General features: G+C 46.7%; 1 long non-coding RNA gene across 1 annotated transcript in view; it reads right to left on the reverse strand.

Moving 5' to 3' along the window:
• Positions 1–2,980: 2,980 nt before the first annotated feature.
• The window catches only part of LOC122463047, a 35,448-nt gene continuing 24,664 nt past the window's right edge, over positions 2,981–13,764 (reverse strand). The window contains exons 5-6 of the long non-coding RNA XR_006286023.1: positions 4,191–4,273; positions 2,981–3,114 (exon numbers count right to left, since the gene is read on the reverse strand). This is a non-coding gene — a long non-coding RNA (uncharacterized LOC122463047). The remainder of the gene's footprint in view (positions 3,115–4,190; positions 4,274–13,764) is intronic.

A 13,764-nucleotide genomic window follows, 5' to 3' on the forward strand; every position in this document is an offset into this window, starting at 1 on the left:
AGCACTCACCAGCAGCCCTAAAGATCAACTCCTCCCTCTCCTCCTCCAGCACCTCCCATCTGCTGATGATCAGCTGTTCAGCAGCGTGCAGGAGGTGCTGGGGGGGAGGGGGAGGAGCGGGGCAGGAAGAGGCAGGGGAGGGGTGGAAAGGGGTAGGAAGAGGCGGAGTGGGGGCATTAAGAGGCGGGGCAAGGGTGTGGACTTGGGGGAAGGGGTAGAGTGGTGGCGAGACCTGGGACGGAGCGGGGGTCATGCACTCCCCAGGAACTTAGGAGGTTGGCGCCTCTGCCCTACTGGCTTTTGTGAATGGGAGTCTAGGCACCTGTCTCTTCCCATTCATTCCACAGGAGCCTAGGCCTCTAGTTCAGACTTGGTGAGTCGCACTCTGCTCCTGTGATTTTTAGGTACATAAAAGTTAGGCATTGGGCATTCAGCCCATCCTGCCTGAGTCAGGGACAATGCCACACAGAGCTGCAGGGAGCACCAAGGGAGGGTAGCCATTGCACACCCATTGCAGGGATGCAGCTCACATATCTCACAAGTAGCAGCAGGGCTTGCCTCACTAGGGGGTTGGGCCTGACTAATCTAACTGCCTTCTATGATGAGATAACTGGCTCTGTGGATGAGGGGAAAGCAGTGGACATGTTGTTCCTTGACTTTAGCAAAGCTTTTGACACGGTCTCCCACAGTATTCTTGCCAGCAAGTTAAAGAAGTATGGGCTGGATAAATGGACTATAAGGTGGATAGAAAGCTGGCTAGATCGTTGGGCTCAACTGGTAGTGATCAATGGCTCCATGTTTAGTTGGCAGCCGGTAGCAAGCGGAGTGTCCCGAAGATCGGTCCTGGGGCTGGTTTTGTTCAATATCTTCATAAATGATCTGGAGGATGGCGTGGATTGCACCCTCAGCAAGTTTGCAGATGACACTAAACTGGGAGGAGTGGTAGATACACTGGTAGGGATAGGATACAGAGGGACCTAGACAAATTAGAGGATTGGGCCAAAAGAAATCTGATGAGGTTCAACAAGGACAAGTGCACTTAGGATGCAAGAATCCCATGCACCTAGGGAGGTGGTGGAATCTCCTTCCTTTGAGGTTTTTAAGGAGCCTTGGCTGGGATGATTTAGTTGAGGATTGGTTCTGCTTTGAGCAGGGGGTTGGACTAGACCTCCTGAGGTCCCTTCCAACCCTGAGAGTCTATGATTCTATGGCCCACGCTTGCTTTGAAGAGGTTAGTGGTGCCAGCAGCTTGGAGTCCCTGAGCTTGGAGAAACCCAGGGACCAGCCTGCCTCAGGTTCTGGTGGAGGATGCAACAGGGCAGGGGGGCTTTAAGCATCTCCTTTGGCACCTGTTCAGGGCTGTGCACAAGCTGGTGCAGTGGCGATGAACGAGCCCTGCAGCCTGGAAGCCCAGTTTCTGATTCAGTTGCAGACTTCAGCGTGTGACACAGCAGAAAGTGGGGTCAGAGAGCAGAGGCAAGGGTCTGTGCCCACTTCATGCTGCAGGATCTGCCACTCACTGAGGAAGTGCTAATGGAAAATCTGTGCTAAGCACATTTGCAAGAGGCTTCCTCGGCAGGAAACCAAAGAGACACACGCACAGAAAGAGATGAGGCTGAACTGACTCCCAAGGCATCGAGGATACAAGCTGTCTGGCACATTCACTCCTTACTCACATGCCTTGGGTGGGAGAGAGAATAGGCCCCCTGATCCTTGGATGACGCACACTTCTGCTTCAGTGGGCGTGTGGAGAGCTGATCCCACTGTTCAGTGCTGCTTCCTGCCCCGCACCCCCAAAACACAGTGCTGGGTGGGAGCAGAAAGGAATCCCACGAAGATACTGAAAGCAGCAGGAGTTAATGGCCATTAAAGACAGGAGTTGAACCCAGCCTATGGCTACAGCCCAAGAGATACCAGAAAGTGCTGACCAGGCAAGAGGAAATGGAAGATCAGCTGCAGTACGTGCCCTGAGTGAGCCAGGCAAGGGATCGAAAACATCCCCTGTCAAATATGTGAGATGAAAACGTTGTGCAAAATTCATCCAGATCGTGACTGGAGGGATACTGTGCAGCTAGATCCGATCCCACCTCCCCAGTGGTTCTTCCTGCAGACGATTCAATCAAGTGAGAGCTGCTGGCTCAGGGAATGGTGGGAGGAGCTGGAGTAGGACATTTCTCACTTGCTGTAAAGCTGACCTTAGCACTGAGGAGATCTGCTGGCTTGTGCCCCTTCGGATTCCTCACAGCTCTCCTGGGTCTGAGCCTCTCCCTCCTGGTGGTCCTAAGGCCCAGGCGGTGACCTGCCTGTAACAAGAAATTCTTCTTCAGTTTCCACCACCAGCCGCTCTGGGAGGGACCAATTCCGAACGAGGGTCCCCTGCAGGCTGAGTGTCCTGTCCTCTAAAAATAGCAACCTGCAACTATGGCAGCCTGCCTAACTCAAGATCACATGCACATATCACATTCCGGGGTGCAATGCAGACTAGTGAGGGGCTGTGTCACCACCTGCCTTGCAACCTTGAGTTTCTCACAATGCTTTGCTGCTGTAGCTCCTACGTGGACACTCACAAACAGCCAAATAGCATGCAGGTCACACCCTGAGTGTCCGGGTGTAGTTGCAGCTTGCCAGAAACATTCCAGTCAACTCTGGCTTCCCCAGCCTTGGTTACCACTTGCAGGGTAACCCCAACACATTCCCAGTCCCAGATCTTCCCCAAAATGTGTGTTCTGCACTGCAGTTCAGATATTAGAGGACCATTGCCCCGTAAGGGGTCAATATACAACAGTTTGCTTCTTTAATTGGCAACATCAAACAATTCAGTTTAAAGACAAGACAGGATTAGTTTTGATTAAAGAATAAAAAAGTTTATTTAACTACAAAGAATAGATTTTAAGTGAGTACAAGTACAAGGTATTAAAGTCAGAAATGGTTCCAAGGGAAATAAAAATAAAACTCTTCCTAATAGCTAAGACTTAACAAACTGGAGTTGGTTCAAGGTAAAATCTTTACCACATGTTCCTAGCAACATAGCTGACACCCTTCTCAAGTCAGGATCTCCCCACAAAGTCTAAAGGCTTGGTTCCTTTGTCTTCTTAGGTGAAAAAGTATGTGTTTCTGTGTGAGAGACAGAGAGAAAGAGAATCCCCAGGTTGTTTTTGCCCATCCACTTGCATAGTTCAGTCCCCCCTGTGCAGTGGATTCTTCTGAGGACCACCCCTCAAAGCACAGTTTATTCAAGCAGTAAAGGCAGCAACGTGGAGTCTGGGGGTGAAAGTGCCCCCATTCTCTTTTTCCTCCCCTGTGTATGCTGACATGAAGATTTGCCTTGTCTCTCTCTTGCTGACTCAAGGACCATGTTTACCACTCTTATATAAATTGAGGTAAACAGGCATGCCTTTATTTAAGATAGCCCTGCTTAACCACTCCTGCCTAATCAGGGCTAGGTGGGTTTGAACATGTGCTGAAAACATCATACAAGAGGAATTCGTAACTTTACATATAATGTTGCTACATACATTTCACCATGATATTATTGACCAGCGAGTTATTGGTTTTCAAGCGATACTTCACAAGGCATATGTCATACAAAGATTACTTACAGAAAGCAGCCCCCTCTAGTCTTAAAATGGGAACTGCACTTCCTTGAGCTCTCTTATTAGAAGAGCATTTAAAAAAAACAGGGATCTGACAGACGGTGGAGATAGGTGAGAGTGTGCATGGTGAAGGGGCGGGGTCAGGGAATTGCTAGGTTCCGACTCTGTGGAAGAAATAGCAACATTACCCATGTTTAATAAATATGAATGACAAATTTAATACATTATGAATGGAAAAATATTTCTGAAATATTAAATATCAATGTTTTGTGAATATGTCATATGTGTAACAAAGTCACTGTAATGCATGTGGAGTTGTAATAAACAAAGTCACTAATGTAATGGGGAGTTTTGCACAAGCTTAATAGCCTGGCCTCGCAAAATAATGCCAGTGCAAGGACACACATCTAGAAACAAAGAATATCAGTCACACTGCCAGATAGGGACTGCATTTTGGAAAGCAGGGGCTCTGAAAAGGACTACAGGGTTATGGTGGAAAGCAACTGAACATGAGCTCCCAATATGATGCAAGAGATAACAGAATTCTTGGATGTATAAGCCAGGGAATATTGAGTAGGAGTAGAGAAGTGGTTTTACCTTTGTATAGGGCATTCAGGGAGGCCATTACTGGATAGAGTATCTTGTTGTGGTGTCCACACTTCAAAAAGGATGATGAGCAACTAGAAAACAAACAAAAAAGACCCACAAGAATGATTCAAAGTCTGGAAAACCTGCAGGAAACTGAAAAAGGACAATTTCTTTAGTTTATCCAAGAGAAGGTTAGGAGGTGACTTGTTCTCTGTGTAGTTACTTGTAGACTAGGAAGAGATTTCTAATAGAGGGCTCTTTGATCTAGCAGACAAAGACAGAATGCAATTCAATGGTTGGAAGCAGAAGTTTGACAAATTCAGATCACAAATCACAAGGTTTTAACAGTGAGAGTAGTCAACCTTTCGAACAATTCACCGAGGGATGTGGTGAATTGTCCAGCATTTGGAGTCTTTAAATCAGACCTGAATCTTCTTCTAAAAGATACGCTCCAGTTCAACTAGAAGTAATGAGCCTGAATGCAGGAATCAGTGTTTGAAATTTATCTTTTTCTGTCTCCATGAGGGCTCTCTGGATGGATGTTAGAGTGTATGAATCGAGCCTCATGGACACTAAGCTACATTGGACACCCGGTAAGTTACAAGACATGGCCCCAGAATGTGGAGGTGCATAACTGCTCGGGACACTGATTCTTACCATTATCCACAAAACAACCAGAGCTGAGTGGGGGCTGGGCCTGGGGCTGGCCTTGGTACTTACGTCATTCAGATAAGGCTGTGCCTGGCCCTTCCTGGGTGCTCACAGCCGCTGAGAGCCTGCAATGCTTGAGCACCTCTGCCCTTGAATCCCAGAGAGGTAGGACTGTCAGCACCAGTGGTGCTACAAATCCCAAAGAGTTAGATGCTTATGCACTTATTCACCCTGATTAACCCTAGGGGTGTCAACCCCAAGGAGGACCCACTCAGCATGAATAAGGGTGGCAGAATGTGGCCACTGCTCTGCCCCCTTCTAGCATTGGCCCAGGATAAACCTGTTCCCGGGGCACTGGGCCCACAGATCACTGTCACCTCTCCACCCTTCACATAGCAGCCAGCAGAGACACCTGGGTATTGGCCAGTGCTGCTGGGTGGAGACTGCACCATGCCATTTGCAACAGCTACCAATCTGATTCTCTTGAGCAGGAAAGGAAATGCTAAGCTGTCAGTAAGCCATGGGCTGACTAGCCCGTATGGATTCAGGAAGCACCTTGTCTGCATGTGAACATCATGCTGTGTAGAACCAACTAAACCTGTTTCTGCTATAGCTCCAAGGCTCCCGGGCGGCTGGTGCGCGAGTCCTGCCCACTGCTCACGCACTGTGAAGGGGATCGGAATAAAGACAGCGCTCAGGCTTCTCCTGACCAAAGGGCAAAAACTTTGAAAGCAATTTATGGCCATGCACTCAGGCGAGTGACAGTCTGGCAAAGGGGTTCTTGGGCACTGGGGGGCATCTGCTGTGTCATGTGCTTTCCTGTGTGTGTTACGGAAGTGCTAGCGGTTGTATCAAACATTGTAGGAAGGAATAACATGATTTATGCTGGAATAGCATGGTGTCTCAAGTCTCACTGAGAGATCATCAGAAGTAAGGGGTGAGGCTGGACAATCTGCTGCATATTAGAAGCAAAGTTGTAGCATAAAGTCATTAACAACACTAATTAAGAGCTAGATCATCAATCAAAGTCATCTTCTTCCCAGTGCCCCGCTGCTCTGGGGAGCAAGTACACTGCAGTGGGTCTATTCCCAGTGCAGTACATGCTCCCTGACATGTTGCTATAGCTACACCATCTGGGCAGAATGGTGGCGCAGCCTCATCTCCCCTTCTCTTCCATCCACTTCCAGGAGGGGTGTGTGTAGGGACATAGTGTTTTGGTCTCTGGAAGCAGCCATATAGCACACTGACACAAGGCTGGAAGGGGCTGCCTTACTCCTTGTGCCAGCATGGAGAACGGGCCACAGTCTGGCCCCAGATAATGCGGCATTCTCCAGCTAACACAAACCTCAATTAACTACAAGGTTGCTAGTTAGTTGTGAAGCACTGAGTGATCCCTCACCCAGTGATAACAAAGACAGTGATGGCACAATAGCGCTATGTTCTGGATGGATCAATACATTATGTGCAGATTCTCTGGTATGTGAAAGCTGGTTTGTGCCTCCTTAAAGCCAGCTTCACTGGCCACTTGAGGGTTCCCCCTGTGTAGGGAGAGCCATGGGTGACAGAGTCAGGGTAGCCACCTCTCTCCTGGCCACTGCTGCAGGAGCCAAAGTCATGAGAACAGGGGTGTGGACAGGGCAGCCTTGCATTCCAGTGTTCAGGAACTGTTGGGATGACCTCAGTATTATGGTTTAGAACAGTCCTAAACTGGTAGAAGAGCCAATGGCTGGAAGTTGAAGTTAGAAAAATTCAGTCATAATCCCCAAGTAGACTGAATTAACCTATGCTGCAGGATGTCATTGTGACCAAGAGCTATTTCGATTTCAAACAAAGGATTAGACCTTTAAATGGATATGAGAATGCCTACAATTCTATGAGGCAGGGTCAAAGTATATGGGATATAAATCTTGCTTCACAGCATAAGCCATCCACTAACTGACAAAATATTGAAAGAACTGGCACATGAAATTTCAAGTCCAACATCAAGGATTTTCAATAAATATATCAAATTGGGGATGATATCACGTGACTGGAGAATAGCAAAGATGGTACCTATGTTTAGGAAAGGGAAAAAAGTGATCCAGGCATTACATTAATCTGATCTAAACAGTATGCAAGGCTTTAGAACAAATTTTGAAGGAAACAATAATTGAAGACATGGAGATAAATGGGATAAAATTCAAGATGGATTTACCAAAGGTAGAGCATGCCAGACTAATCCGATGTCTTTCTCTGATAAGATAACAGATTTCTTAGACAAGGGAAATACAGTATATCTAATCTATCTGGATTTCAGTAAAGAATTCGGGATGGAATCACATGGGAAATTATTTATTAAACTGGAGAAGATGGGAATTAGTACAGAAAATGTAAGGTGGGTAAGAAACTGGCTAAAGGGGAGGCCACAACAGATTGTGCTTCAAGGAGAACTATCAGGCTGTAGGGAGGTTACTAGTGGAGGACTGATAATCAGACCAATCTTATTTAATATTTTATCAAGGGCCTTGGCACAAACACTAGGAGCGTACTAATGAAATTTGCTGATGACCCAAAGGTGGGAGTCCTTGTCAATACAAAAAGAAAAGGAGGACTTGTGGCACCTTAGAGACTAACAAATTTATCTGAGCATAAGCTTTCGTGAGCTACAGCTCACTTCATCCACTGCATGCATCTGATGAAGTGAGCTGTAGCTCACGAAAGCTTATGCTCAAATAAATTGGTTAGTCTCTAAGGTGCCACAAGTACTCCTTTTCTTTTTGCAGATACCTACTCTGAAACTTGTCAATACAGAGGAGGATTGGAATATTATTCAAAAAGAACTGGATGACACAGAGGACTGGAGAGATAGAAATGGAAAGAATTTAATAGCCCAAAGTGCAAGATCATGCACTTAGGGTCTAATAATAAGAATTTCTGCTGTATGGTGTTGGTGGCTTATCAGTTGGAAATGAAAGAGCAGGAGAGAGACCTGGGTGTATTAGTTAATCGCAGGTTGACTATGAACCACCAATGTGATGTGGTAATAAAAAAAGCAAATGTGATCCTAGGATGTATCAGGCGAGGTATTTCCAGTAGAAATATTGAAGTATTAATGCCAGTGTACAAGGCAGCAGTAAGACCTCATCTGGAACACTGCATACAATGCTCCTCACCCCTGTTAACAACAGATGAAGTCAAACAGGAAGATGTGCACAGAAGAGCTGCTAGGATGATCAGGGTGTAACCCCTTTAGAGAGCGTGGCCCCCTTCAACTTTGTTACGATTGTTCCAGGCAGAGGAAGTGCTGTTTTGGGGTGGGAAGAGAGTGGAGAGAAGACGAGTAACAGGATGTGCGTGGCTGGAACTCCAGGCAGAAGGGCAACAGCAAGCAGGCCCTCACATAGCAAAATAGACGAGATCCTGCCCGATGCCCAGTAGGGACAGAGCAACCGACGGGGGACGCCCCAGGACAGGAGCCAGGACGAGCACTGTGCCAGGAAAGAATCACCCAAGAAGGACAATCCAGAGCTGCACCCAGTAGCACTGCTGCCCAGAGCTGTATGGGGCGGTGAGTACTGGGGCTGGTGACCTTGCATTGGGAGTAAGGAAGGAAGCTTTAGCTAGCTAAGTGGGGAGGTTGTCATTCTGTGTGAGTTTGCAGAGTGCAGCTGAAGAGGGCACCAGAGGGGTTTGTTGGGAAAAGTTTACTGGAGCCGAAGATGACCAGGGGCACCCAAGACTCGCTGTTGGTCTGGAACTCTGCCCAGGACTCCTGAACGCTGAGTGCAGACATATTGCTGGGTGCCTGCCCTTTCAGACTGTGCTACCACTGGGCCCGTGAGCCCTCCTGTCGAATGTAACCCTGTTTTAATACCCCCCCCCCCCGCAATATTTCCCTCCTCCCATTGTTTTTCCTCCATTCATCCCTCTGTGAATAAGGGGCGGGGGGGTTGGAACAGGTGCCCCTGGGGCAAAAGGGACTTTCCCTGCTGCATTCCTGTGTGTGCCTTCTCTTGGCCAGAGCTGCCTACAGAGCAGATTCCATCTTGGCCACGAGGGTGTAAAGTTACAAGGGAATGGAGGGCCTATCTTATGAGAGGAGACTAAAAGAGCTTGACTTGTGTAGCCTAACAAAGTGAAGGCTGAGAGGGGAGATGAAGCATGGTCAACTCTCACGGTTTTATCACCACTCTAGGGATTTTGGGGGTGTTTTTTCCCCTGTCACGATGAAAGACCCCCAACTCATGAATTTCCCCATATTCAAAATGGCCACCATCTCCTATTACTGTCAATGGGGCTGAAGCCAGCAAGATGCCAGCATTTCCCTACAGTCTCCCTGCATATAGAAGGGAGGCTGCCCTTAATAAAGGTGGCTGCTGCCTCCCACTGTTCTCAGTGGGACTGAAGCCAGGCCCACCGACAACATGGCTGCCAGTCTATGGCTCAGGGGTTGGGCAGGACACAGGGACTGTGGGGAGCTGCAGAGGGACTGTGACGGAGAGATGGGGAGAGTGCATGGGAGCAGGAGGCAGATTTGGGGGCTACAGGTAATGGGGTGCCAGCAGACATGGGGGAGGAGGCAGATTTAGGGGTTGCAGGGGAAAGGGAACTAGGAAGAAATTTCCCTTCAAGGAAGATTATTTCTTCCTCTGAAGCATTTGGGATTAGTCATTGTTGGAAATGAGATCTTGGGGTAGATGTAGCCCAGGTCCCATCTTACATTTCTAAACAGGACTGGGGCATAGGCAGTCTGTCCTAGCAGTAAGAGCCAAGCTGAGGTCTGCTTACCAGAGATGGGAGTCATGAGGCCAGGTACTGTAAACAAGAGTCTGGGTCAAAATCAGGCCAGGGTCAGAGACCAGAGGCAGTTCCAGGCTAGAATAGGGAGTCAGAAACAAGGCAAAGTCTAGCATTGCAGCAACCTAAGTCTGTATGACTGCCCAGATAACTTCCTAGGCCAACTCCTGGGGTTAAGTAGGGGCACTTGGCCAATCAGAGGGCTGCAGGGTACTGTCACTCTGGGTCTCTTGGGCGGTACTTCCTGTGGTGCCTACTCTTCACAATGCTCCCTGGCCACAGGTTTGCATTGCCTCCTGGTGGCACTGTCAGCCAACCCAGGCTTTGCAGATGTGGGTTCTAGTTTTTCAGTTCCTGTAATATGTTTTTAAAGTGTGTCCATGAGTACAGGGTGTTAGGATATAGATATTCAGGCCTGTCTGTACAGGTCTATATGCTAAGAATTTAGGTGTATTCTTATCACTCGGCTAGTTAGAGGTATAAAAGAGAGAATCAAAATCACTGTCTGCCAGTGTAAGGTCCTTCTCTTACTGTGACAGTCTGAGGCCCTGTTCTTAGGCTAAGGCCTTTGGCTAAGCAACAGAGGCAGCCATAAGCTGGGAAGCGAATGGTCACATCCTCACATTTGAAACTAGTCACATTGAAATAAGGTGCTATTGGGCTGTTAGGATACAATCCTGTCCTGATAATGCTGATCACCTCCAGAGAAAGGGAAGTGCCTAGAAGATGTAAAAGGAAACTTAGTTTGATAGCATCCTGTCTGGCAAGAAGTCAATAGCTGGGATGTGCAATCCTCACTTCTGTATTGTTTTGTCATTATAGTTCCCACTTTGCCATTGTTTGTTGGTATAATCTCTGTCTGGTTCTGTGATTGTTTCTGTCTGCTGTATAATTAATTTTGCTGGGTGTAAACTAATTAAGGTAGTAGGATATAATTGGTTAAATAATCATGTTACAATATGTTAGGATTGGTTAGTTAAATTTCAGGAAAATGATTGGTTAAGGTATAGCTAAGCAGAACTCAAGTTTTACTATATAGTCTGCAGTCAATCAGGAAGTGAGTGTGAGGGGGAAATGGGAACAGGGTGGGGAAATTGGAATCATGTTTGGCTAAGGGTAGGAATGGGAACAGGGACACAGGTGTAAGGCTCTGTGGTGTCAGAGCTGGGAAGGTGGACACTAAGGAAGGAAACTGGAATCATGCTTGCTGGAAGTTCACCCCAATAAACATCGAATTGTTTGCACCTTTGGACTTCGGGTATTGTTGCTCTCTGTTCATGCGAGAAGGACCAGGGAAGTAAGTGGGTGAAGGAATAAGCCCCCTAACACAGGGTGGGCAATGCTAATTACTACCTGGAAAGAGAATATTTGAGATAATCCAAAGGCAAGTGGTTAAAAGGAAACTACTTAGATTTTTAGCCATGGGATTAATTTCTGGTTAAAACTGTTGCATAGATGGACGTGTAAGGTGTTGATTGACATGGCAAGTTACTAAATGAAAGGATCCATTCATTTCAATATTGAGAACAAAATTATCTCCCTAGAATAGCAAAGGAGCTAAGATTGTCATTTTGTAACAAGACTTTAGTTATTGTGTGTGGAATCTATTACACTATTATCTGTCCCTGAGAAAGCTTTGAATCTGTCCTCTGAAATGCAGACACTGACTTTGGTTATTCCTGCCACAGCACCATTTCACTTTATTTTCTGGACTGTCTCCTTTTCTTATTTATTTTTAATTTTTATTTTAATTAATACAGCCCAGGAAGTTCAGAAGTCTTAAGCCAAATTCTTTAGCTAAGCAGCAGGATCTTTCAAGTTGTTGGAAGAGTTTAAGGTAATGACTCAATTATTCAATAGTACTAAAACAGTTCATATGTCATCATTACAGATATTTATACCAATGACTTCTCTAGGGGATGGGGGTGAGGAGTGAGGGGTGGGCAGCTATTTGGGGAGGCACTTCATGGAAATGCCTGGGGGGAGGGGGAGAAAGAGAGGGGATTGGGAACTAGCTGGTGGGTCTCAAAGAGGGGAGCATATTTGAGGCTATGGGGAGAGTCGCTGGAGGGCATGGAAACTGAAATGGATAGAGGGATGCTGCTGCTGCTGGAGTTTAGGGGAAGGGACAGGGCTGATTGGGAGGGAGAAGTCGGGTGGGTGGGAAAGAGGGTGATTGGATGAGAAATCAGAGGGGCAGCTGGAGGGGAAGAATGGGGTGTTAGAGGGGAATTTGTTGGATGGGAAAGGAAGGGGATAGGCGGGGGGAGACTGGGGACACGGGGAGGCAGCTGAAAAGGGAAAGGAAGGGGAAGCTGTTGGGGTGTTTGGTGAATGGTGAATTTGGCAGTGGTGGCAGTCGTAGGCGGGAGGTTGGAGAGAACCATTTGGGGTGTTCTGGTTGGAGGGGGCATGCAGGGGATGGGAGATGGACAGGGCTTTGAGGGAGCCAGAGTGGAGGTGGGGCAATTGGGGGTGGGCATTCAGAGAGTCGGGGAATGGAAGGGCCATTATGTGGCAGTATTAGGAGAATGCAGGCAGCTGCGGGGGGAATTGAAAGGAGCATTATGCAGGGCTGTTTGGAGGGTGATCCCTTAAGATGATTTGGAGAAGCTCTGGGTGAAGGTTCCCACCCTATGCATGTGCCTGCTCCCAGCTTTCCCTGTTCCAACTCCGTCTTGAAAACAGTGTTACAGCTGCTGTTAAAAGCATGTTCACCTTCCACAGACGAAACAGTGGGCAGCAGGTCTGGCACAGCAACAGCTCCTTCTAAAACCCATGGCTCAAAATGGTTTCCTGACCCAGAGGACACAGCAGGGTAGACAGGACCATCAAGTATGAGCTAAATGTGTTGAGTTTCACGTAAGGTGACCAGATGTCCTGATTTTATAGGGACAGTCCTGATTTTGGGGTCTTTTTCTTTTATCGGCTCCTATTACTCCCCACCCCCGTCCCGATTTTTCACATTTGCTGTCTGGTCACCCACCACTTCTAATAAACTGCACAAAACTCTGCCTTGCAGACATATAGGCCAGCAAAGCTCATGTGACTGCAGCAGTTCTTCATGTGTTTAAATGGCCACCTTTTAAAAATACTTCTTAGCTTATCTCAGGAGTGCAGGCAGAAGGTGGCGGTCCAAGATGCATGCCCATCAGGACATGAACAATAAACTCCTGAGGACTAGCATCCCATCTGCTCCAAACTCCTCTTGAATGTAATCAGACTTTAAAATGAAGAGTCTTTAAAATTTTGTTGACTTAATGTATGACACTCATTGCAAGGCATGTGCTCTGAGGTGTCCTGTTAGTCAGCGATTTGTAACGATCTTAAAAGTGAATATAAATCTCTCCAAAGTCGTAGCTAGCTCATCAGCCAGTTTCTTTTCAATTAGCAATTGTTTAATAAAGTTTTTTTGACTGAGAAATCCTCGTTTTTCGCTTTAAACACCCCCAACCCATGAAACCTTGTGACCTACTTCAATCCATTTAGCTCTTGATCTAATATAAGCTCCTTTCGCACTTTTTGAAAATAATTAATCCAATTTGGATTAAAGGGATTATAGATGGTTTTAGTTCTCATTTGATAACATTTCGCTCTTACCCGGCCCTCTCATTTTACCCAGTGTTATGAGAGGCAGAAGGTGTATCAGAAGTGTGCTTATTGTAAATACTCCCAAATCCCTACTTAGTACAAGAATTGCTGCTCCTGTTGGAGAAGTGGGGACAGTAAGAAATTCTGTCTCTCACATGAATGGGGAGACTTTTCCAAAAACATTCTTTGCAGATTTGTTTTCATTTAAACTCCAAGAAGGCAAATGGTTGAATTTCACACTCTTTGAGCCTGAAATATGAAGGGACTGGTGAGTAGAGAAGAGGGATCTGAGATGGGACAACAGCCTAATAGTCAAGATTTTCAAGAGCATGCATCTCAGGCTAGGTGGCTGAATGCTTCAAAGCAATGATCACGAACATGCATTGAGATTCTGAACTGCTTCTCCATTCACAAACATCCACCAGCTACTATTTGCCAACAGTTGTGTGAAAGGTTTTGCACAGGTTTGTGAACAATGGTTCTTTGTATGGATATCCAGATTTCCATGTGAACAATCGTATTGCTGTTCTCTTATTGTTGTGTTCTATCTAACGTACTTATATGG

The sequence above is a fragment of the Chelonia mydas genome, chromosome 15 (assembly GCF_015237465.2).
Source record: "Chelonia mydas isolate rCheMyd1 chromosome 15, rCheMyd1.pri.v2, whole genome shotgun sequence".
Lineage (NCBI taxonomy): Eukaryota > Metazoa > Chordata > Testudines > Cheloniidae > Chelonia > Chelonia mydas.